This window comes from Lycorma delicatula, chromosome 12 (assembly GCF_047948215.1).
Source record: "Lycorma delicatula isolate Av1 chromosome 12, ASM4794821v1, whole genome shotgun sequence".
NCBI lineage: Eukaryota > Metazoa > Arthropoda > Insecta > Hemiptera > Fulgoridae > Lycorma > Lycorma delicatula.
In genome coordinates this window covers 39,082,380-39,110,084 of record NC_134466.1, presented here as the reverse complement: position 1 = coordinate 39,110,084, position 27,705 = coordinate 39,082,380, and the positions used below count along the sequence as shown (strand labels likewise).

Below are 27,705 nucleotides of genomic sequence, written 5' to 3'. Positions count from 1 at the left end.
ACATTTCCTGAAATAACACGAATATATCCTGAAAATTTGAAAGTAATCGATCGGTTGATTTTCGCGTGATGCTATAAAAAACGAAGAGACGTATATATATATATATATATATATATATATATATATGTTTGTGTGTGTGTGTGTTAGTTCTAGAATATATCTGATGCATGTAAAAATTTGCTTTCAATCTACTAACGAATACCCCGTTTGAATTTTTGAAATCGGACGATTTTTGCAGAGGTATTATAAGAGGACCCCATTGCACCTCCCAAAACAGCACCCTAGGGGCACCCCGTTTGTTATCAGTTGATGGTGATGATCGGTCTAGCCTCCCACGAGGTGCACCACTCCAGCCTCACACGCAATTCTCACGGGAAAACCGTAATTGTTAAACAGAAATTTTTTTAATTTATTTAATATTATTTTATTTTATGTAACATAAATTTAAGTGTATTTATTTAGTAATATGGCTCACAGTTCACAGCCAATTAATTTAATTCTTTAATGTTTCCGCTTCAACCGGTAAATCTCCAGTAACACACACACACACACACACACACACACACACACACACACACACACACACATATATATATATATATATTATTTTAAAGATTTTTCGAGATGAAACATAACTAAAAACTACTCACTTATGTCAAGAAACGTGAGTAAAAATTTGGTTGCGATTGATTGAGTAGTTTTTTACTTCCTTGTACGCAGTAAAGGAAGTATTGTAATCGCGATAAATTTCTGTTTTCAGATTTCAAGGGAAATATGCTTTTGACCATCTCTTAATCCATTCTGACTAGTTTTGGCGTGACATGTTTCTTTCTTTTTCCTGTTTAATTTAAAACGATTAGATCAAAAGTGTCCAAAAAACCTAAAATGCAAAAAAAACGGATTTAGGACTTTTTCTTAACTGCAGTAATAAGCCTTCATTGAGAGCTTTTCAACCATCTATCATAAATATTATTTATTTTTACCGGTTCCAGAGTTACAGCCAAATAAATGTTTAATGAATGAAATATTTGGATCTTACAAGGGAAGGCTCATCGGTTCGAATCAGAATTCATTTACTTTTTTTTAACTTTTTTTTTATATAAATATATTGATTTATTAATAATTATTAATCTCTGCTTGTTAAAAAATATTTACGATAAATAATAATTGAACAATAACAATAAAAAAAATAAAATTTTGAAGTTATTATGGAATAAAATTTTATGTACTTTTGAAAATATGTATATGGAATTTAATAGGCGTTATCACATATGTGTATATGTAATAAATTTGGTGAAACATCTGATTATTTAATATTAATTAAAAATTATAATTTAGATAATTTTTGCATTTTCTAGTTTCATTTCTGTTTAATTTTATCTACATTAAAGTTAACTACACAGTGACTGAAAAAGAGACCCTCACAAGAAGAACATATACACTGAGGCATACATGCCCGATCTTTAATAAAATTCAAAAAATTCTTATCTTTTAATTCATTACTCCTCTGATATCCTCGGACAATATTCTTCCCAGGTCGGAGTCCATCATCGTGTCGTTTATTTGTATTCTTTTGCCGATCATTTAAACGCTCTTTGGTTTGATATAATTCTGATCTTAATTTGTGTACACGTTCTCTAGTTTTAAAAATCGTGTAACTGTCCGCTTTATTAAAGAATTGAAGTATCGTATCCCGCTTTCAAATGAAATAAATTTAAATGAAGTGCAACAAAAAATGTGTATATGTAATTTAATAGGCGTACAAGGAAGTCAAGTGGTGTCAACATCAGAATTTTTGTTTATCTCGAACAAAGAAACACGCTGTTCTAATTTATATAATTGTGTAGATATGTATGAGTGTTTAAAAATAGAACTGATATTTTGTTTTGTTTTTTCTCCCCCAAAAAAATGAACAAATATTTTATAAAAATAGTTTAAAAATTATCGATTTTTGAAGCAGTATTAAGATATCTGCTAAGATACTGCTAAGAAATTGTTAGGGATATAGGATGTACAGGGTATACTGAAATGAAACGACTAGCACTAGATAGGGAATCTTGGAGAGCTGCATCAAACCAGTCAAATGACTGAAGACAAAAAAAAAATATTAAGATACAGTATTTACGCGAATAAGAATAACTTTAATTTGGATTTCTTAAAACTGAGAAAGTCTAACTACCGAGCTACCGGGCTAGGATAAAAATTAAAAAAATATTTACAAAAGTGATTCCTTCCCTTTGAGCAAAATTTTAAGATACGGGACTCACGGTGAACGTATTTCACTATCTTCATTTAATATCATTTTAAAAAAAAAGATAAAAAATAAGCTTTATTATATTAAAGCATATTATCTCCCAAAGGCTTTGTCTTAAAATTATTATTTTTTTAATTATTTAAAAACTCTTGTAACCAATAATTTTAGAATTATTTTTATACAAAAAATTTCATCATTTTATCTTGGGAAAAAACAAAACAAGAAAAAGTATTTAAAAAAATGTTTTTAATTAAATTACTCGATTTATGCACCGGAAAATTCTTAAAACTACAAAAAATAGTAATGAGTTTTTTGTTAGCGGGGGTTTGAATATGATCAGGAAATATCTTAATTACCTATGAAGACGTAAAAACTACGTAAAAAGGGTTTCTGTCTGTCCTTCTGATCGATTGCAGCCAAAATTACATGACATCAATGTCGCTATACAGAAGTGGTGCAAAATTTCACCCTTATCGATTTAACCGGTCTAGAGATAGCAATAAAATTAAAAAAAACTAAACAGTCCACTGTAAAAACTGTTTTTTGAGGCAGTACTGTTTTTTTAATTTTTTCTATATTTATTTCTTTTTTAAGTACATGTTTTTAGACTTGACGTTAAATTGACATTTATAAATAAAATTTGTGTAAAATATAATTCCGAGAAATCGACACGGATTTCTCAACTTCTTCATTCGAAGTTGTTTATGCGTGTGTACGCATAAAGAAGTTATGAATAAAGAAGTTTTGTAAAATTTTACTTTTATTCATTTAAACAAAAAGTGGCAGAAAAATAACGTATTAAAATTTATTTATTGTAATTTTGTTGGTATTAAATAGTATTACAATATCGTAAACAAATAATATTCTTTTGAAAATTTAATTATTTTTTTCTTTCGATTTATGAATTTTTAATAAAAAATGATTTTGTTTCTTAATATTTTGCAATATTGATAATAATTCTTGTTTCAATTTAATAATACTATTATATAACACAGAGTTTTTCTACAACGTTTCGATATTGTTTTTTTTTTTACATAAATAAAAATAAAATTTCCTAAATCTTTTTTACGTTCACTTGATGCTACTTACGTAGATTTTCTCATAATTTAATTCTTTACAAATTTTTTTCATGGAAATTTAAAAAGTACGTCAAACTAAAATAAAATTTTTGACGCCAATTTTTTCTTGGTTTTTTTTTTATAGCTATTTTCTAAAATTTTATTATAGGTGCAGTTGTGGAACCAAATGAGGTTCAATTTAGATAAAAATGAATTATTTATCCATTAACATAAGATCTGTTGGCTCCATTTTACCTCGATTTTCGTAAGGTGTGCTCGAAAACTTAGAGTTTCCTGATTTAAGTTACATGAAATTTTTTGTTTATTTTTCGCTTTTAGAACGTGTCCTGAAATTCTTTCCGTTCCTTTATGAGTCAACTTCTGTATACGATCCATTAAAAGGTGAAGATTTTCGTAAATAAAATATTTTTTTGTAAAGTTTATCCAGACCGATTTTAATATCTTCTTTTTGTTCGAAAACTTTTCTCGAGTGTAATTTTTCTGGTAAACCGGAAAAGAATTCACCTAATTCCTTAACTTTTGAAATTATAAATTTTTTCCTCCTGTTACTCAATTTCCCGTCCCTAAAATACTACAGAAATTTTACTACTGTACCAGCTCGACGTGGAACGTAACAGCTATTAAGTTATAATTTTTTGTTTTATTTATTTGAAACACGCAATTAATTTTGTTTGTAGAAACTTTCAGTTACGAGCGTGATTCTATTATCATCGTGTTCAGTCGATAATACTTACATAGTTTTTTTTTGTTTTTATTTTTAAACTAAATTCTCTACAAATTTTATTTTTTTATCAGTAAGTTAATGAAGGTAATTTAACTAAAACATAAAAAATCCCTTTCGGCACGTCGGAAGGCGGACGTAGATTTTGCCGGTGCTAAGTAAGGGATTAAAAAAATTTCCACCATAAAATTCAAAATTACTCCATACGACAACGGTTGCATGTGAAAAATATTTTCACATGTTTAGCATACGAGAAGACACATCTTAAAATTCCAACAACATTTTGGTGATCCCTTGCTGTAATCAAAAATTGTTAAAACACCAAATTTTAGGTAATGTTGAGAGGATTAACGACCACTTTATACCGATTCGACACTGTGCCTATTAAGGGAGGTATGATTTTTTTGTCTTCAAAGCCCCATTTTTTCCACCCCCTGCGCCAACGGTTGATGATATCAAAAAACTTTACTTATATAAATATTAGGCTTTTAACCAAAGAATAGTAAGAACTTTATATGAATTCGTTATTTTACCTAATAAGAAAGTTATAAAGATATTTTTTTTAAAAAGCCCCCATTTTCACCCCATTGGTCCGATTTTGCCCATTAACGAACTCCACCGAGGTTTTGGGACGATTTATTTTTAACCAACAATTTGAAAGTTACTGGCGCAAAATTACGGCAGTTGTCGTGTCCACAAGAAAGTGAAATATATATATAAATTAGTATTTTTGAGCTGACCGGTGGTTTTGAATTCTGCGGGATGTGAAACGCAAAGGTATGTGGAAATTTTCCGGAAGCCAAATCATGGTACCCATAATAATAGGTACCTTTCTTATGAAATCTACCTAAAAAGGAAATTTTGAAACATTATTTTTTTATTTATAATAAGTTTCTAAAAAATACATAACTGGGATCTATTTTATTTCATTTATCAGGTTAAATTTACTCCTTTATTTCAATACGAATAGTTTCTTTTTGCCCTTGGAAAACAAATAGTGTGAAATATTTCCCTCGTTATTGCTGGAAATGGAATATTTCTGTTCATTTCTTCATGAATTTTTAAAAAACATATTTTTATTTGTATAACTTTTTTTTTGTCTTCAATCATTTGACTGGTTTGATGCAGCTCTCCAAGATTCCCTATCTAGTGCTAGACGTTTCATTTCAGTATATCCTCTACATCCTACATCCCTAAAAATTTGTTTTACATATTCCAAACGTGGCCTGCCTACACAATTTTTCCCTTCTACCTGTCCTTCCAATATTAAAGCGGCTATTCCAGGATGTCTTAGTATGTGGCCTATAAGTCTGTCTCTTCTTTTAACTATATTTTTCCAAATGCTTCTTTCTTCATCTATTTGCGGCAATACCTCTTCATTTGTCACTTTATCCACCCATCTGATTTTTAACATTCTCCTATAGCACCACATTTCAAAAGCTTCTAATCTTTTCTTTTCATTTACTCCGATCGTCCAAGTTTCACATCCATATAATGCGACGCTCCAAACATATGCTTTTAAAAATTTTTCCTGATATTTAAATTAATTTTTGATGTAAACAAAGTATATTTCTTACTGAAGGCTCGTTTAGCTTGTGCTATTCGGCATTTTATATCCCTCCTGCTTCGTCCATCTTTAGTAATTCTACTTCCCAAATAACAAAATTCTTCTACCTCCATAATCTTTTCTTCTCCTATTTTCACATTCAGCGGTCCATCATTGTTATTTTTACTACATCTCATTACTTCCATTTTGTTCTTGTTTATTTTCACGCGGTAGATTTTGCGTAGGACTTCATCCATGCCATTCATTGTTTCTTCTAAATCCCTTTTACTCTCAGCTAGAATTACTATACCATCAGCAAATCGTAGCATCTTTAACTTTTCTCCATGTACTTATACTACGAATCTAAATTGTTCTTTAACATCATTAACTGCTAGTTCCATTTAAAGATTTAAAAGTAACGGAGATAGGGAACATCCTTGTCGGACTCCCTTTCTTATTACAGCTTCTCTCTTATGTTCTTCAATTATTACTGTTGCTGTTTGGTTGCTGTAAATGTTAGCAATCGTTCTCTATCTCTGTATTTGAACCCTCATTTTTTTAAAATGCTGAACATTTTATTCCAGTCTACGTTATCGAATGCATTTTCTAGATCTATAAACGCCAAGTATGTTGGTTTGTTTTTCTTTAATCTTCCTTCTACTATTAATCTGAGGCCTAAAATTGCTTCCCTTGTCCCTATACTTTTCCTGAAACCAAATTGGTCTTCTCCTAACTCTTCTCCCACTCTCCTCTCAATTCTTCTGTGCAGAATTCTAGTTAAGATTTTTGATGCATGACTAGTTAAACTAATTGTTCTGTATTCGTCACCTTTATCTGCCCCTGCTTTCTTTGGTATAATTACTATAACACTTTTTTTGAAGTTTGACGGAACTTCCCCTTTTACATAAATATTACACACCAGTTTGCATAATCTATCAATCACTTCCTCACCTGCAATGCGCAGTAATTCTACAGGTATTCCATCTATTCCAGGAGCCTTTCTGCCATGCAAATCTTTTAATGCTTTCTTAAATACAGATCTCAGTATTGTTGCTTCCATTTCATCCTCTTCAACTTCTTTTTTTATATATAATATCTGAATATTATTTTTATGTGTTTATATTTTAAACAATTTCTTACGTTTTTATTTTACAATTAATTATATATTTTGTGACTGAGCTCTGATCAAGGTTTCTCTTACTTAGTTAATCCATGCAAACACTAAAGCAGTTTCTTTATTTTATATGTGGGAAAGCAAACTTACCATTTTAAACATGATCTATATATAAATGAATATAATGTACTATTATGGACCAATCAAAATAAAATATTTATTTATAGATGATCTTCCTGTATTATGCTGCTGATAAAAGTTATTAACACAGTAGTTTATAAGAAACCAAGTTATTTATTAATTGGTTATTGTGTAATAGAACTGACTTTTGTGCATTGAGTTAATTAATCCAAGTTGTCTGAAATTACATTATATGATACTCTCAGGTCTCTCTTCTATTTCTATTAATCAAGGAAACAGAATACTTGTTTGATGCAGAGAGTTTAGGTGTTAATCTCTTTCAAATAAAGACTGGACTCTTGGGATATGTATGATAAGACAGCGATTCCTGATTGACTTGATCTTCTGATGTGAACAAGCTGGTTCCTTAAGAAATGAAATTTTGTTTCAAAGATGATGAACTATAAATCTGAGTCTTGCAAAGTCTGGCTTTTTTTATCAACAAACGCTTTCTGTGGTCTGACTGCTGCCCTACCTAGTTTGAAATACAGTAGTGTTTAGTTTTGGATTCAACTGGACTATTTTAGGCCAGAAAATTAAACGGAGAATAATGATAAAATCTGGATTTTAACTTTTACATCAAATCACACTGATATTTAGAAATATTTCATTGCAGTTAAATATCTAAATTATTTTATTATCAAAATAAAATTAAAGCCAAGTGTTTTATGTATTTTTAAACATTAAAAAAAAAGAAGAAGTTTATAACGTTGTAGCAATCTTAAGCCATATTCTTTGCGAGTTGGAGGTGCCACATTTAACAGTACATAATATACATCTTAAAGAAATGACCTTGGAAATTTTAATAACCTTTTTTTTTCTAAAGAAAACCTACTTTCTTCGAAGATTTATTATTTGTATATTTGAAGACCCCCCTAAAGCAAATTGATAATAATGACATATATTTAATTATCTTTCCTTTCAATAAACTACCTTCACATAGTGTCCTAAACATTCATTTATGAAAAATGTTAATATTGACTTGAAACAGAGAAAACCTAATCTAACAAATAATGAATTTTTAAATATTTTCAAGTAATATTTACTTTTTTCAAACTCTCACATGAGCAACAATTTTTCATATATTTATTCTAACAACATTATAACCACTTTTTGTCCAAAACGCTATTCTAATCAGTATTCATGTTTTGTTTACGAACTTATATCCCAACCCAGGTTTCCTGATTAAAATGATTTCTATATTTTAGTACTTACCATTTATCAGGACCCATACTGAGAAATGAAATCACTCCATTCTTCTACATATCCATTTGTGATTGGTTAGGAGAATATTAGATTCCGGTATTGACCACAGTAGGCGTAAATCATCACTGCATGATCTATATCTATTTATTCATTTACAAAAGATAATAGCCACAAGCTGTACTTTATTCCCGTTTTGTTTTATATTTTAAACAGCTTACCATAAATTCCAAACATGCGACCTGCATTCTCTGAAAAAATTTAATATGTAAGAAATTTTTACTTAAGTAACATTAACAAATTTCTAGACATGGAAGGATGATTAATATTTTGTTAATTAAGAAATTTTATTAGAAATCTACGCTAAATGAAGCTAATTTTTAAATATACTTGAAAATCATTTTAGTTAGGTTGTGTATTGATTTAAAAAAAAAAATTGACAAAGCTGGCTTGGCTTACTGCTCTGAGTCAGTTAAATGATATGGTATATTGTAATCTATGAGCTGATCTCTGCAAATATTCTATGACGAATGAAAACACAGAGTAAAAAATTGTTGACATGAAAAATTATTCAAAATATTATGAAAAGGAAAATAAATTCCTTTACATTAAACTAGATTTGTTATATTTGATTATTAAGATGTTGTATTGGAGGTAATAGCATTAATAAAATTATTAAATTATGCTTTGGTTGTAGAATTATATGTTTTTCAAATAAATGGAAGTTACTCGGGGTTAAATCGTATGGTATAACAGATAAAAATATTCGTTTTAAATTTTCCTAGCAAACAATGTGTAACAAGTATAGATGTACGCTATCAGATCTATATAATGAAATTATTATAAAATTTTTTTCATTTATCACATTAATTCGATTCGAAAAACAAGTTGTGTATGAATTTCAGTTGGTATCATATTTGTAAAACAAATCACTGTCCAGATTTCACAGGACATTCATTGTCATCAATGTCTCATCATCCATTATCTTATTCGTTTTAAAACTATAACACATATATTAATAAATGAGCAAATGAAGGTATATTAATAAGTAGGACATTTTTGTAGAGTCAACAATCAATTGACCTTAAATCCTGAAATTTGTCAGCTTCTACAAGAGATAAATTACTGAATAATCTTTATTTTCAAGATTATTTATTAATTATGCAAAAAATAAAATAAATATCCATTAATTTTTAAAGTTACTCCACAATGGCAAAAAGTAGCATAATCATTACAAAATGTAACTAAGGCAGGGTGGAATTTCTTTAATAATGCATCATCAACATATATGTATTTTTTACAAATTTTTTATTTAATTTTTTCATTTTATTGGTGAACAATTAGTGAAGTTATTAGTGGTTGAAAAATCTCAAACAACAAAATGGCACACTGTAAGTAAGCAAGTATTGTAATTTTACAAAACATTTGAATGTTATGATTGGGTACAAGATTCTAGTTTGTTATCAGTGAATATGAATTGCCAACAATAATATTAGATGTATCGTCTTTTAAAACCAATTAATATTATTAAATTAGGTTTTTTAAATATTATTGCAGCGATGAAATATCATCTTTATTGTGAAAAAAGTTCAATCTAATCACACATTTATTAAATAACCTCTTAACATCTTATTTAGATTTGCTAAAATACAATTATATAATCCCATGGTGATGATTTAAATAATTATCACATGACAATCATAATGGTGTTCTCAAAAATATTTGAAAGGCATTTTGAGACAAGTAATATTCTGACTCCACTTCAAATTTGGCAGAATAACCTCTGCCAATTAAGAGATTGTTAAAAGTATTTCTTGTGAACTTGGCAGATTGTAGAATATTACCGAAGGGTTTTGTGATCTGTTAAAAGCATTTAACGGTCATTCACGGAAATCTTTTAACAAATTTTCCTTTTGCTGTATTATAGCTGACTGGGCTGTTATATCTAATGTTAAGTAAAGATATAATTTTCTAAATTATAAATCCCCCTTTTATTTGTGATACTTTAATTTAATTATTTATTAACGTTCGGTTTGGTGATAAGTTAAATACACTTTATAATATTTTCCAATTTCAGAATGATATTTTTATGTTTTCTTCTTATGTTGTGTTATTTTACATTACAGTTATGGTATGACAATTTTGTGCGATTTGGACATTATGGGAAAACATTCACACCCCCAAGAAGGATTGTCAGAGCTACAAACAAAATTAGATTTACGTATTTATTTGTCTTTAATATTCTCTTTATTTTTTAAGACTCATTTATTATAACAACTTACCAGATAGCAGAATTTTACTCATGTGTATACTGTAATATATGGTAAATAAATAATATATAGAACTCTGATGATTAATTTTTAACAAGTTGACAGCTACACCCAAAACAGCAATACTTGATAACACTGTTATAATATTATTTCCCCACAATTTTTTTTCCAATTTATACACTTTGTAAATAAAATTTTTATTCTATCTTAATTTTTAAATAAGTTTAAAAAAAAAAAATGGTGAGACATAAATTTGAGTCACACAGCGAGTAAACACGTAAGTGAGTAAGACACAAATTGCTGCCTCAAAAAAAGATAAATTCACTGAATGAGACATAAATGAAGATCTTATTATTATAAAATAATGTTTTCTTTATAAGGATGGAAAAAATAACTATTTCAGTAATTTGAAATAATGAAATCCAAGAATGCAGATTTCTGATTCACAATGCACATGGAAAAATTTTACATTTAATTCTTTTTGTCTTTAAAATTTTATTTTAATAAAATGATAATATAATTCAAAAGGAATTTTGACGTGGAAAAAATGAAATATTTGTTCTAATGAAAGTAGCAGTTTTTAAAAATATTTAAAAGTCTTTTTATCTATAATTATTTATGTAATAGTTATGAGAAAAAAAAATAATCTAGGCACAAATGCATAGCACATACCAGAGACACTTGCTCTTAACTTGTTTGTTGACTTAAATAAAAAAATTATTTGATAAATCAAATTTATCTTCTGAAAATCAGCTGATATTATTTTATAACAATAATTTTTGGGAAATAATTTAGTAACATTTAAAAGAGCCTATGCACAAAGTAAATAAACCATTGAAATATCTTGAGTTGCTTTATTATAGTGTGAAATATTTGTTCTAAAATATGAGACAAAAAATCCCCTTAGCAGTTGTAAATTACTATTACACTGAGATATTAAAATGGGTCCACAGCTCAGCTATATATATAACTAAGACCCAGAGCATTACATAAAATTTTATTTTCTGCATTTGTATTCAATGTGTATATATATATAAATATTAGCTGAACTATCTTTCAATTTAGGTAGTTTAAAATTTTTACTTATTCCTACATTGATTTTTTTTACAAACTATTTTCACATACTTTTTATGATATTATTATATTTATAAATTAATAAATATTATTATCAATTCTCTTTTGTTTTTACTTATTTTGTAATTTTGTAATACTATTTTCATCCTTGATTTTCTAAAATCCTAAAAATATCTTGGATACTTCCTTTTTTTATTTATATACTCACATACCAATTTATTTTTCATATGAATAGTACATAATTGTAAAAAAATAATAGCACTAAAATTAAATAAAATAATAGTATATAAAATTTAATAAAATATTTGTTTGTTATTTTTTAATTCAGGAAAAAACAAGGAAGGTTAAAAACAAAAGAAAACAAAATTGTTACAGAGTAAATTTATATTACATGAGATTTAATCAATTTTAATAAACATGTTTTAATTAATGATATACAAGTTAATTTTGAAATATTATAGTTACCTTTTATCACATACACATTAACAATACATTTTATTTTTAAAGATTAATTAGTTAGTTATAAAGAATTAAGGGCACTTGCACGGTTCTATACATAGAATGTTAATTTTGTCTTATGTTTTGGTATAATTTTACAGAAAACCAGAAGAGATAATTTCACAGGATTTTGTTTACTTCTCAGGGGTTTTTTCAGTGCTATGGATTTGGTTTTTTATTTTAATCAATATTTTATACATTTTAAAATTTTGCAGTAATCAATTGCGATTTTCCTTATCTCGAAAGAGAAATAATTATTTTTAATATTTTGTAATGTGCTGTTTGAAAATCAGTTTCCACAGTGTTAAAGAGATCTGTTTTCTTTAAAAAAACACAAAAAAATTGTTCAAATATCTTTTCTAGCTGTTGAGAAAAGTGTACCTTAATATTAAAAAAGATTGAAAAAAAATATTTTTAGGAAATCAACTTCAAAGACTGTTCGGGGACTCGCCAGAGAATGAAGCATCAGTTCATAGCAGCACAGTTCATATCAATTACCACAAAAATCAGCAAACTTTCACATTCATTAGAACCTACAAAACATAACATCTCTCTCTTTTCTGTTCAGCCTCCAGAACCACCGTGAAGTATTACTTCAAAGAATAAATGAGGATGATATGAATGAATGTAAATGAAGTGTGGTCTGTACAGTCTCAGGTCAAGCAATCCTGAGATGTGTGGTTAATATAAACCCAACCATCAAAGAATACCTAACGTAAACCTTTCTTTTTTTTTTAATCTCTGGGACCACCATTATGTATTGCTTCAGAGGATAAGATGAATGACAAATGTAGTGTGTGAAAATGCCACGCTTGACCGGGATTCGATCTTGGGTCCTCCAGATGAAAGGTCAAGATGCTACCATTCGCACCACGAAGGCCAGCAACCTGTACACCTAGTCTGAACAAACCTGTACAACTCAAAAGTAAACTTCATGTGAGCAGGATAGAAAATACAGCTACAAAAAATTAAAAAAAAAAAAAAAATTTAGTTGTCACAAAATAAATGACTAAATCATAAAATATATAATGTAAAACTATTTTGCAGAAAAATCTTCACTTGAATGTAATACATTAAATATCAAATTAAACAGAAGAGAATTTAAAAATGAAAAAAATAAATTTTTTCTTAAATTTATTTCATGCAACTGCCCTTAATAATTTAATTAATTATATACATATTTATAAGATCTTAATAAGTTAAAATATGTGTAAGCTGCATTCATCATCTGGAAAAAAAAATTATTAAAAAAAAGGAATAAGATTAATTTATAAAATAAATTTACAGAATAATTTTTTTTAATTGATAAGGAAAAGTTGATGTTTGGTTGTCATTATATTTGAAGGTGAAAATATAATCTTTACTTCTAACTATTATTTTTACAGATAGGAAGTTTATTTCCTTCCTAAAAACAAGAATATCACATAGATTTTTTCAACTTTTTACTGTATAAATATTGTAAAATTATAGCTTAATTTTAGAACTCTTTTCTTGATAAAAATAATCAACTAGTATTTATTTACTTGTTGAATTAATTGTTCTTTTTAATTACTTATTATTTTGTTTTTTGTAGTTTCAGTGCTATAAATAATTAATGAAAACCGAATAGACTGTATAATTTTTGTTATGAGAAAATTACGAGTATATTGGTGTCCATAATTATGAATTATGTGGATTGATATTTAGAAATTAAATATGTTAACTTATCCTTGTATTTACATTTATGAATATGCAATATTTGTTAAGAAGAATAGTCACTTATTTTTAAAAAATGAACAATATCTACCCATTTCAAACCAGACTATGTTAATATTTTCTTGTAAATCAAAACAATAATTTGGCTTACAAAAAGATGACTTAATTATCATTTTGTTGAAATTGTTAATAAATTACAAAACCATTTGAAAAATCTTACAATCAATTTATTTAAAATGCAATTAAAAGATTTTCTTTTACAGAAAAAATTTACTCTTTCCACAAATTTTTAAATAATATTATTTAAAACAAAAACCCTGCATCCCCTTCAATATGAACTCAAAAATAATTGTCAATGTTGCCTTATGGATTATTTTGTAGTAGTTTTTTGTATTTAATTTTTCTACCTTAACATTATTTCATATGTTTATACTTAATTAATTAATTTTGATTTTAATCATATCTATTTTTCTCAGAATTTTTTTTACATTTACAATTTATCTTATAATGTATCATTGTAAATAGATCAGAATAAAGAATTTCTTTATTTTTTATTTGATTATAAAAATAGAGTTTAGTCTTGTTCACTTAATTGGAATATCATGTTTGATATTATAACTAAATATAATTACTTCATTTAATTTTTTTTAATAATATTTTGTTCACTTTTTTATCTAACTTTTATTAAACATATAAGTTGATTTCAATAAATCACTGTATAATCTTCGAGATTAGAAAGTTTATATATTTTATTATGTACATTGGATTGATACGAACAAAATGCTTTAATAATTTTTTGTGAATATACAATATGTATAGCTCTGCCTCTCTGTGTGTGTGCATACATGCATGTGCACGTATATGCATTCAAGCAACTACAGATTTCTGTTGGTCACAGAAGATACATGTCATAGTTATAGAGAAAAGAACATGAATATCTTACAATCTATACCAGCACTTACAAGGATTTTTACAAAATTGTTTAGGTGTAATTATCATATACTTCTTCAAAGGAGAATCGTGTGAGACTTGTTGATAATAGCTCATGCCTAATAAGGTAAGGAAACTCCTTTAGCATTTTAATACATGTTAAAATATTCAACCTTTTGTTATCTTTTGTTTGTTAATTATGTTTTTTTTCAGAACTGACGTGTTTGTAAATTTTTTATTAATAAAGTATATCAAGATCTGAGTTTTTACAATATCTGTAAATGTAAACAAGAGTTTAATTTTAGACTTCACGCAAATAATGGGAAAATTAATCAAATATTGTTGCCAAGTTCTTTAATCCTATCATATATGAGAGCTAATTTAATAAAAAAGATTTCACACAGAGTAAAAAATTGACATGAAAAATTATTCAAAATATTATGAAAAGGAAAATAAATTCCTTTATATTAAACTTGATTTGTTGTATTTGATTATTAACGTATTGGAGGTAATAGCATAAACAAAATTATTAAATTATACTTTGGTTGTAGAATTATATGTTAGGTCTGTGTTTCTCTCTTCTGATGTTACTTAGAAAAATGTTTTAAACTAGAAATAAGTGTTTTGGTCTTTAACAACCTCATCTTTCTGAGGTCTATTCGCCCAGTCTTGTAGGCTATGGGTAGCTTTGAACAGACTGAGGTTAGAGCATGGCAGATATGCACTCACTAAACGACTGGGGTAGGCTGCTGACACCAATATGTGACTGGAGCTCCAAGGAAGATCATAAAACATATAAAAGAAAACTGCCCTCTCAAAGCATATGTGGGTAACCCAGAGGATTTCCTGATGGCAACTTTTGTGCGACTGAGTACATGAAAGTACTTGATGTAAGAATATAAAACTGTTGTTTTTATCTGGGGTACACTGCTGCCAGAATGCTAATCTGGTACTGCTTTTTGGGAGAAATAAAAAATTGTTCTTTTACATAAAATTTGTTTGAACTTAAGTCTGGCCTAAGTAAGTTTTATTTTAACATAAAGAATACAACCTAAATCATAAAAATCATACTACAAAAAGGATATCCATAGGAAATGTTGACAAAATAAATCGCCAAAAATTTAATTCATGAAAATTTTAAACATTTGTTATGAAAAAATTTTGCTTCTTATTAATATAAACATTGAAATACATGTGCATATTCATAACATTGACAGGTAGCCAATCACCTGTAGCTGCGGACTAAATTCCCTATGTTCTGCTATAATACAAAATCAAACATTCTGATACTGTAAAATTTACAAGTTCACCCCTGGTTTTAATACTATTTTATCTTTAAAATTTGTTATATTTGTATATAGAGCATGTATATGAGTGTTTTTTGTTTTTTTTTGTATATTATTGTACATTTATTACAATAATGTACTACTTAGCATTATTTTGTTAAGTGTGTCAACTGAAAAGCCGTTTGTTAAATAATATAATAAATTAAAAAATTTAATACACATTACTTTTACAATTATGACTATATCTCATTATAAAAAATATACTTACAGTGGCATAACTATTTAGATTAATAACATACAATCCAAAAGGTTTTATTTGTAATGGTTTATTAGTTCTTGTCAACATTATTAGTAATGATTTTTTGAACCATTCAGGTTTATTAATCCAAGAACATTCATAAAGTGTATTCCTTAAATTCTCATCCTGAATGCAAAGAAAAAAAAAGTTATTAACGTTCAGTTCGAAGTGTCCAGAAAGTAACTTAGGTTTGGGCCTAGCGTGGAGGTGGCTGGGGATACAGCCGCCATCTTGGCATCAAAACGTTTCTACACTCAGTATGCATAAAGCTGTCTTAGCGAATGGACTGTGAATTTTTTACTTTGTTCATTGCAAATTATTGAAATGTGCGCTTCAATAGAAAATCCCACGATTTGTGAGGTGCATTCAGAGATTAGGTTTTTACTGCCAAAAAACCTCAAACCAACTGAAATTCATCGTATGGATATGGAATAATGAGTGAAGGTGGATTGAGGCAGTGATACATTCAGTTTAAAAATGGGTGCACCAATGTTCACGATGAGGACTGCAGTGGTTGGCCTAGCCTTGAAACTGATGAACTGAAAATGAAATCAACAATAAAATTTGCAAAAATCGCTGCATTACAATTATAAAACTCTCACTTCATTTCCCCCAAATTTCACAAAGTTTACTGCATGAAATTGTATCGGGGAAGCTTGGTTATCAAACGTTTTGTGCAAGGTGACTGCCAAAAATCTAAGGTGGCAGATTTCTACAGAGAAGGAATTGAAAAGCTTATGCATAGTTATCATAAGTGCCTCAATTTAAATGGCAACTATGTAGAAAAATAGTTTTAAGATTGTCCCTTTCAAATGTATATAATAAATTTTTTTTTTTATTTGGTTGGTTTTTTACTTCAAAACATAACTTATTTTCTGGACAGTCCTTGTATATGGGAAAATAGGCATAATTATGATCCATATAAATTTATGGAAGTACTAGATTATTCTAATAATTATTATAAGACTTTTAAAAAAATTCCATACATATAATAATAATAAATTAATAAATGAACAAGTAAAGTTCAATGATAATATTTTGTATAAGCAGATAATGAAAAATAACAATTAAGTAGGCTAAACTGATTCCACAGTTTACAGAGCTCATAACAATTGAGAAACTATTACAATACTAACGTAGTCACTTTGACTTAAACTTTAACTTTTGACGAATAGTAAAATGATGATCAATTGTTTAATATATATAATTTAGGTACTTACGATTAACGCCACCGCAGCTACAGCTTTATTTAAAATTGAGTATTTATTTTATTGAGTCGCTTTATAAATTTTAAGATACGACTATTTATATTTTATAAATATAATTTAACCAAACTTAACCTACGCTCGCTAACCTTGACTAATTAACAACGTATTTATTTAATACATTCAGTAATTATTGTTACTTAAATAATAATAAATAATTACAATAATTACTAAATTTATTAAATAAATACTCAAAAAATTACGGTGTTAATTAGTCAAGGGCTCCTGGAATAGACTAAATACCTGTAGAATTACTGCGCAGTGCAGGTGAGGAAGCGATTGATAGATTATACAAACTGGTATGTAATATTTATGAAAAAGGGGAATTTCCGTCAGACTTCAAAAAAAGTGTTATAGTCATGATACCAAAGAAAGCAGGGGCAGATAAATGTGAAGAATACAGAACAATTAGTTTAACTAGTCATGCATCAAAAATCTTAACTAGAATTCTATACAAAAGAATTAAGAGGAGAGTGGAAGAAGTGTTAGGAGAAGACCAATTTGGTTTCAGGAAAAGTATAGGGACAACGGAAGCAATTTTAGGCCTCAGATTAATAGTAGAAGGAAGATTAAAGAAAAATAAACCAACATACTTGGCGTTTATAGACCTAGAAAAGGCATTCGATAACGTAGACTGGAATAAAATGTTCAGCATTTTAAAAAAATTAGGGTTAAAATACAGAGATAGAAGAACAATTGCTAACATGTACAGAAACCAAACGGCAACAGTAATAATTGAAGAACATAAGAAAGAAGCCGTAATAAGAAAGGGAGTCCGACAAGGATGTTCCCTATCTTCGTTACTTTTTAATCTTTACATGGAACTAGCAGTTAATGAAGTTAAAGAACAATTTAGATTCGGAGTAAAAGTACAAGGTGAAAAGATAAAGATGCTACAATTTGCTGATGATTTAGTAATTCTAGCTGAGAGTAAAAAGGATTTAGAAGAAACAATGAACGGCATAGATGAAGTCCTACGCAAGAACTATTGCATGAAAATAAACAAGAACAAAACAAAAGTAATGAAATGTAGTAGAAATAACAAAGATGGACCACTGAATGTGAAAATAGGAGGAGAAAAGATTATGGAGGTAGAAGAATTTTGTTATTTGGGAAGTAGAATTACTAAAGATGGACGAAGCAGGAGCGATATAAAATGCCGAATAGCACAAGCGAAATGAGCCTTCAGTAAGAAATATAGCTTGTTTACATCAAAAATTAATTTAAATGTCAGGAAAAGATTTTTGAAAGTATATGTTTGGAGTGTCGCTTTATATGGAAGTGAAACTTGGACAATTGGAGTATCTGAGAAGAAAAGATTAGAAGCTTTTGATATGTGGTGCTATAAGAGAATGTTAAAAATCAGATGGGTGGATAAAGTGACAAATGAAGAGGTATTGCGGCAAATAGATGAAGAAAGAAGCATTTGGGAAAATATAGTTAAAAGAAGAGACAGACTTATATGCCACATAGGAATAGTCGCTTTAATATTGGAAGGACAAGTAGAAGGAAAAAATTGTGTAGGCAGGCCACGTTTGGAATATGTAAAACAAATTGTTAGGGATGTAGGATGTAGAGGGTATACTGAAATGAAATGACTAGCACTAGATAGGGAATCTTGGAGAGCTGCATCAAACCAGTCAAATGACTGAAGACAAAAAAAAAAAATTAGTCAAGGTTAGCGAGCGAAGCAAACGTAGGTTAAGTTTGGTTAAATTATATTTATAAAATGAAGAGACTGTTTTGAATCTATGTTAAACTCTATATCAGCCCATTTTCCACCGAAATCCGTATGACTACTTTGTTTTTAAATAAAGCTGTAGCTGCGGTGGCGTTAATACGTAAGTACCATAATTTAATTATAGTAGTTTTATAATTTTAATCATAATTATATTCCTCTTGAAGATGGCAGAGTAGCCAATAGCACTCGAGAAAATTAAACTGGAATTCGGTAAGCTGTATTTTAAAATTATATATAATAAAATTAACAACTTAATTGCTCCTGTAAGTTTGGCATAATTACCTCATTAATAAGATTTTGACTTATTGATGAAAATATGTATGTAAATACTGAAACGATTAAGATTCTAAGAAAACAGACACATTTAACAGTACATAATATACATCTTAAAGAAATGACCTTGGAAATTTTAATAACCTTTTTTTTTCTAAAGAAAACCTACTTTCTTCGAAGATTTATTATTTGTATATTTGAAGACCCCCCTAAAGCAAATTGATAATAATGACATATATTTAATTATCTTTCCTTTCAATAAACTACCTTCACATAGTGTCCTAAACATTCATTTATGAAAAATGTTAATATTGACTTGAAACAGAGAAAACCTAATCTAACAAATAATGAATTTTTAAATATTTTCAAGTAATATTTACTTTTTTCAAACTCTCACATGAGCAACAATTTTTCATATATTTATTCTAACAACATTATAACCACTTTTTGTCCAAAACGCTATTCTAATCAGTATTCATGTTTTGTTTACGAACTTATATCCCAACCCAGGTTTCCTGATTAAAATGATTTCTATATTTTAGTACTTACCATTTATCAGGACCCATACTGAGAAATGAAATCACTCCATTCTTCTACATATCCATTTGTGATTGGTTAGGAGAATATTAGATTCCGGTATTGACCACAGTAGGCGTAAATCATCACTGCATGATCTATATCTATTTATTCATTTACAAAAGATAATAGCCACAAGCTGTACTTTATTCCCGTTTTGTTTTATATTTTAAACAGCTTACCATAAATTCCAAACATGCGACCTGCATTCTCTGAAAAAATTTAATATGTAAGAAATTTTTACTTAAGTAACATTAACAAATTTCTAGACATGGAAGGATGATTAATATTTTGTTAATTAAGAAATTTTATTAGAAATCTACGCTAAATGAAGCTAATTTTTAAATATACTTGAAAATCATTTTAGTTAGGTTGTGTATTGATTTAAAAAAAAAAATTGACAAAGCTGGCTTGGCTTACTGCTCTGAGTCAGTTAAATGATATGGTATATTGTAATCTATGAGCTGATCTCTGCAAATATTCTATGACGAATGAAAACACAGAGTAAAAAATTGTTGACATGAAAAATTATTCAAAATATTATGAAAAGGAAAATAAATTCCTTTACATTAAACTAGATTTGTTATATTTGATTATTAAGATGTTGTATTGGAGGTAATAGCATTAATAAAATTATTAAATTATGCTTTGGTTGTAGAATTATATGTTTTTCAAATAAATGGAAGTTACTCGGGGTTAAATCGTATGGTATAACAGATAAAAATATTCGTTTTAAATTTTCCTAGCAAACAATGTGTAACAAGTATAGATGTACGCTATCAGATCTATATAATGAAATTATTATAAAATTTTTTTCATTTATCACATTAATTCGATTCGAAAAACAAGTTGTGTATGAATTTCAGTTGGTATCATATTTGTAAAACAAATCACTGTCCAGATTTCACAGGACATTCATTGTCATCAATGTCTCATCATCCATTATCTTATTCGTTTTAAAACTATAACACATATATTAATAAATGAGCAAATGAAGGTATATTAATAAGTAGGACATTTTTGTAGAGTCAACAATCAATTGACCTTAAATCCTGAAATTTGTCAGCTTCTACAAGAGATAAATTACTGAATAATCTTTATTTTCAAGATTATTTATTAATTATGCAAAAAATAAAATAAATATCCATTAATTTTTAAAGTTACTCCACAATGGCAAAAAGTAGCATAATCATTACAAAATGTAACTAAGGCAGGGTGGAATTTCTTTAATAATGCATCATCAACATATATGTATTTTTTACAAATTTTTTATTTAATTTTTTCATTTTATTGGTGAACAATTAGTGAAGTTATTAGTGGTTGAAAAATCTCAAACAACAAAATGGCACACTGTAAGTAAGCAAGTATTGTAATTTTACAAAACATTTGAATGTTATGATTGGGTACAAGATTCTAGTTTGTTATCAGTGAATATGAATTGCCAACAATAATATTAGATGTATCGTCTTTTAAAACCAATTAATATTATTAAATTAGGTTTTTTAAATATTATTGCAGCGATGAAATATCATCTTTATTGTGAAAAAAGTTCAATCTAATCACACATTTATTAAATAACCTCTTAACATCTTATTTAGATTTGCTAAAATACAATTATATAATCCCATGGTGATGATTTAAATAATTATCACATGACAATCATAATGGTGTTCTCAAAAATATTTGAAAGGCATTTTGAGACAAGTAATATTCTGACTCCACTTCAAATTTGGCAGAATAACCTCTGCCAATTAAGAGATTGTTAAAAGTATTTCTTGTGAACTTGGCAGATTGTAGAATATTACCGAAGGGTTTTGTGATCTGTTAAAAGCATTTAACGGTCATTCACGGAAATCTTTTAACAAATTTTCCTTTTGCTGTATTATAGCTGACTGGGCTGTTATATCTAATGTTAAGTAAAGATATAATTTTCTAAATTATAAATCCCCCTTTTATTTGTGATACTTTAATTTAATTATTTATTAACGTTCGGTTTGGTGATAAGTTAAATACACTTTATAATATTTTCCAATTTCAGAATGATATTTTTATGTTTTCTTCTTATGTTGTGTTATTTTACATTACAGTTATGGTATGACAATTTTGTGCGATTTGGACATTATGGGAAAACATTCACACCCCCAAGAAGGATTGTCAGAGCTACAAACAAAATTAGATTTACGTATTTATTTGTCTTTAATATTCTCTTTATTTTTTAAGACTCATTTATTATAACAACTTACCAGATAGCAGAATTTTACTCATGTGTATACTGTAATATATGGTAAATAAATAATATATAGAACTCTGATGATTAATTTTTAACAAGTTGACAGCTACACCCAAAACAGCAATACTTGATAACACTGTTATAATATTATTTCCCCACAATTTTTTTCCAATTTATACACTTTGTAAATAAAATTTTTATTCTATCTTAATTTTTAAATAAGTTTAAAAAAAAAAAATGGTGAGACATAAATTTGAGTCACACAGCGAGTAAACACGTAAGTGAGTAAGACACAAATTGCTGCCTCAAAAAAAGATAAATTCACTGAATGAGACATAAATGAAGATCTTATTATTATAAAATAATGTTTTCTTTATAAGGATGGAAAAAATAACTATTTCAGTAATTTGAAATAATGAAATCCAAGAATGCAGATTTCTGATTCACAATGCACATGGAAAAATTTTACATTTAATTCTTTTTGTCTTTAAAATTTTATTTTAATAAAATGATAATATAATTCAAAAGGAATTTTGACGTGGAAAAAATGAAATATTTGTTCTAATGAAAGTAGCAGTTTTTAAAAATATTTAAAAGTCTTTTTATCTATAATTATTTATGTAATAGTTATGAGAAAAAAAAATAATCTAGGCACAAATGCATAGCACATACCAGAGACACTTGCTCTTAACTTGTTTGTTGACTTAAATAAAAAAATTATTTGATAAATCAAATTTATCTTCTGAAAATCAGCTGATATTATTTTATAACAATAATTTTTGGGAAATAATTTAGTAACATTTAAAAGAGCCTATGCACAAAGTAAATAAACCATTGAAATATCTTGAGTTGCTTTATTATAGTGTGAAATATTTGTTCTAAAATATGAGACAAAAAATCCCCTTAGCAGTTGTAAATTACTATTACACTGAGATATTAAAATGGGTCCACAGCTCAGCTATATATATAACTAAGACCCAGAGCATTACATAAAATTTTATTTTCTGCATTTGTATTCAATGTGTATATATATATAAATATTAGCTGAACTATCTTTCAATTTAGGTAGTTTAAAATTTTTACTTATTCCTACATTGATTTTTTTTACAAACTATTTTCACATACTTTTTATGATATTATTATATTTATAAATTAATAAATATTATTATCAATTCTCTTTTGTTTTTACTTATTTTGTAATTTTGTAATACTATTTTCATCCTTGATTTTCTAAAATCCTAAAAATATCTTGGATACTTCCTTTTTTTATTTATATACTCACATACCAATTTATTTTTCATATGAATAGTACATAATTGTAAAAAAATAATAGCACTAAAATTAAATAAAATAATAGTATATAAAATTTAATAAAATATTTGTTTGTTATTTTTTAATTCAGGAAAAAACAAGGAAGGTTAAAAACAAAAGAAAACAAAATTGTTACAGAGTAAATTTATATTACATGAGATTTAATCAATTTTAATACACATGTTTTAATTAATGATATACAAGTTAATTTTGAAATATTATAGTTACCTTTTATCACATACACATTAACAATACATTTTATTTTTAAAGATTAATTAGTTAGTTATAAAGAATTAAGGGCACTTGCACGGTTCTATACATAGAATGTTAATTTTGTCTTATGTTTTGGTATAATTTTACAGAAAACCAGAAGAGATAATTTCACAGGATTTTGTTTACTTCTCAGGGGTTTTTTCAGTGCTATGGATTTGGTTTTTTATTTTAATCAATATTTTATACATTTTAAAATTTTGCAGTAATCAATTGCGATTTTCCTTATCTCGAAAGAGAAATAATTATTTTTAATATTTTGTAATGTGCTGTTTGAAAATCAGTTTCCACAGTGTTAAAGAGATCTGTTTTCTTTAAAAAAACACAAAAAAATTGTTCAAATATCTTTTCTAGCTGTTGAGAAAAGTGTACCTTAATATTAAAAAAGATTGAAAAAAAATATTTTTAGGAAATCAACTTCAAAGACTGTTCGGGGACTCGCCAGAGAATGAAGCATCAGTTCATAGCAGCACAGTTCATATCAATTACCACAAAAATCAGCAAACTTTCACATTCATTAGAACCTACAAAACATAACATCTCTCTCTTTTCTGTTCAGCCTCCAGAACCACCGTGAAGTATTACTTCAAAGAATAAATGAGGATGATATGAATGAATGTAAATGAAGTGTGGTCTGTACAGTCTCAGGTCAAGCAATCCTGAGATGTGTGGTTAATATAAACCCAACCATCAAAGAATACCTAACGTAAACCTTTCTTTTTTTTTTAATCTCTGGGACCACCATTATGTATTGCTTCAGAAGATAAGATGAATGACAAATGTAGTGTGTGAAAATGCCACGCTTGACCGGGATTCGATCTTGGGTCCTCCAGATGAAAGGTCAAGATGCTACCATTCGCACCACGAAGGCCAGCAACCTGTACACCTAGTCTGAACAAACCTGTACAACTCAAAAGTAAACTTCATGTGAGCAGGATAGAAAATACAGCTACAAAAAATTAAAAAAAAAAAAAAAATTTAGTTGTCACAAAATAAATGACTAAATCATAAAATATATAATGTAAAACTATTTTGCAGAAAAATCTTCACTTGAATGTAATACATTAAATATCAAATTAAACAGAAGAGAATTTAAAAATGAAAAAAATAAATTTTTTCTTAAATTTATTTCATGCAACTGCCCTTAATAATTTAATTAATTATATACATATTTATAAGATCTTAATAAGTTAAAATATGTGTAAGCTGCATTCATCATCTGGAAAAAAAAATTATAAAAAAAAAGGAATAAGATTAATTTATAAAATAAATTTACAGAATAATTTTTTTTAATTGATAAGGAAAAGTTGATGTTTGGTTGTCATTATATTTGAAGGTGAAAATATAATCTTTACTTCTAACTATTATTTTTACAGATAGGAAGTTTATTTCCTTCCTAAAAACAAGAATATCACATAGATTTTTTCAACTTTTTACTGTATAAATATTGTAAAATTATAGCTTAATTTTAGAACTCTTTTCTTGATAAAAATAATCAACTAGTATTTATTTACTTGTTGAATTAATTGTTCTTTTTAATTACTTATTATTTTGTTTTTTGTAGTTTCAGTGCTATAAATAATTAATGAAAACCGAATAGACTGTATAATTTTTGTTATGAGAAAATTACGAGTATATTGGTGTCCAGAATTATGAATTATGTGGATTGATATTTAGAAATTAAATATGTTAACTTATCCTTGTATTTACATTTATGAATATGCAATATTTGTTAAGAAGAATAGTCACTTATTTTTAAAAAATGAACAATATCTACCCATTTCAAACCAGACTATGTTAATATTTTCTTGTAAATCAAAACAATAATTTGGCTTACAAAAAGATGACTTAATTATCATTTTGTTGAAATTGTTAATAAATTACAAAACCATTTGAAAAATCTTACAATCAATTTATTTAAAATGCAATTAAAAGATTTTCTTTTACAGAAAAAATTTACTCTTTCCACAAATTTTTAAATAATATTATTTAAAACAAAAACCCTGCATCCCCTTCAATATGAACTCAAAAATAATTGTCAATGTTGCCTTATGGATTATTTTGTAGTAGTTTTTTGTATTTAATTTTTCTACCTTAACATTATTTCATATGTTTATACTTAATTAATTAATTTTGATTTTAATCATATCTATTTTTCTCAGAATTTTTTTTACATTTACAATTTATCTTATAATGTATCATTGTAAATAGATCAGAATAAAGAATTTCTTTATTTTTTATTTGATTATAAAAATAGAGTTTAGTCTTGTTCACTTAATTGGAATATCATGTTTGATATTATAACTAAATATAATTACTTCATTTAATTTTTTTTAATAATATTTTGTTCACTTTTTTATCTAACTTTTATTAAACATATAAGTTGATTTCAATAAATCACTGTATAATCTTCGAGATTAGAAAGTTTATATATTTTATTATGTACATTGGATTGATACGAACAAAATGCTTTAATAATTTTTTGTGAATATACAATATGTATAGCTCTGCCTCTCTGTGTGTGTGCATACATGCATGTGCACGTATATGCATTCAAGCAACTACAGATTTCTGTTGGTCACAGAAGATACATGTCATAGTTATAGAGAAAAGAACATGAATATCTTACAATCTATACCAGCACTTACAAGGATTTTTACAAAATTGTTTAGGTGTAATTATCATATACTTCTTCAAAGGAGAATCGTGTGAGACTTGTTGATAATAGCTCATGCCTAATAAGGTAAGGAAACTCCTTTAGCATTTTAATACATGTTAAAATATTCAACCTTTTGTTATCTTTTGTTTGTTAATTATGTTTTTTTTCAGAACTGACGTGTTTGTAAATTTTTTATTAATAAAGTATATCAAGATCTGAGTTTTTACAATATCTGTAAATGTAAACAAGAGTTTAATTTTAGACTTCACGCAAATAATGGGAAAATTAATCAAATATTGTTGCCAAGTTCTTTAATCCTATCATATATGAGAGCTAATTTAATAAAAAAGATTTCACACAGAGTAAAAAATTGACATGAAAAATTATTCAAAATATTATGAAAAGGAAAATAAATTCCTTTATATTAAACTTGATTTGTTGTATTTGATTATTAACGTATTGGAGGTAATAGCATAAACAAAATTATTAAATTATACTTTGGTTGTAGAATTATATGTTAGGTCTGTGTTTCTCTCTTCTGATGTTACTTAGAAAAATGTTTTAAACTAGAAATAAGTGTTTTGGTCTTTAACAACCTCATCTTTCTGAGGTCTATTCGCCCAGTCTTGTAGGCTATGGGTAGCTTTGAACAGACTGAGGTTAGAGCATGGCAGATATGCACTCACTAAACGACTGGGGTAGGCTGCTGACACCAATATGTGACTGGAGCTCCAAGGAAGATCATAAAACATATAAAAGAAAACTGCCCTCTCAAAGCATATGTGGGTAACCCAGAGGATTTCCTGATGGCAACTTTTGTGCGACTGAGTACATGAAAGTACTTGATGTAAGAATATAAAACTGTTGTTTTTATCTGGGGTACACTGCTGCCAGAATGCTAATCTGGTACTGCTTTTTGGGAGAAATAAAAAATTGTTCTTTTACATAAAATTTGTTTGAACTTAAGTCTGGCCTAAGTAAGTTTTATTTTAACATAAAGAATACAACCTAAATCATAAAAATCATACTACAAAAAGGATATCCATAGGAAATGTTGACAAAATAAATCGCCAAAAATTTAATTCATGAAAATTTTAAACATTTGTTATGAAAAAATTTTGCTTCTTATTAATATAAACATTGAAATACATGTGCATATTCATAACATTGACAGGTAGCCAATCACCTGTAGCTGCGGACTAAATTCCCTATGTTCTGCTATAATACAAAAT

The 27,705-nt window shown here is 27.3% G+C and overlaps 1 protein-coding gene across 7 annotated transcripts in view; it reads right to left on the bottom strand.

Moving 5' to 3' along the window:
• LOC142333095 (odorant receptor 10-like) overlaps positions 1–27,705 on the bottom strand; it is a 53,268-nt gene that overhangs the window by 7,148 nt on the left and 18,415 nt on the right. The window contains exons 6-8 of one of the 7 annotated variants that reach the window (XM_075379942.1): positions 19,977–20,215; positions 16,119–16,274; positions 8,110–8,348 (exon numbers count right to left, since the gene is read on the bottom strand). The gene's annotated coding sequence lies outside the window, so the exon portion shown is untranslated. Of the gene's footprint in view, positions 1–8,109; positions 8,349–11,887; positions 13,168–14,463; positions 14,840–16,118; positions 16,275–19,976; positions 20,216–24,589; positions 25,034–26,329; positions 26,706–27,705 lie in introns of those variants that run through there. The other 6 variants (XM_075379939.1, XM_075379943.1, XM_075379944.1 and 3 more) reach the window with 6 other exon arrangements.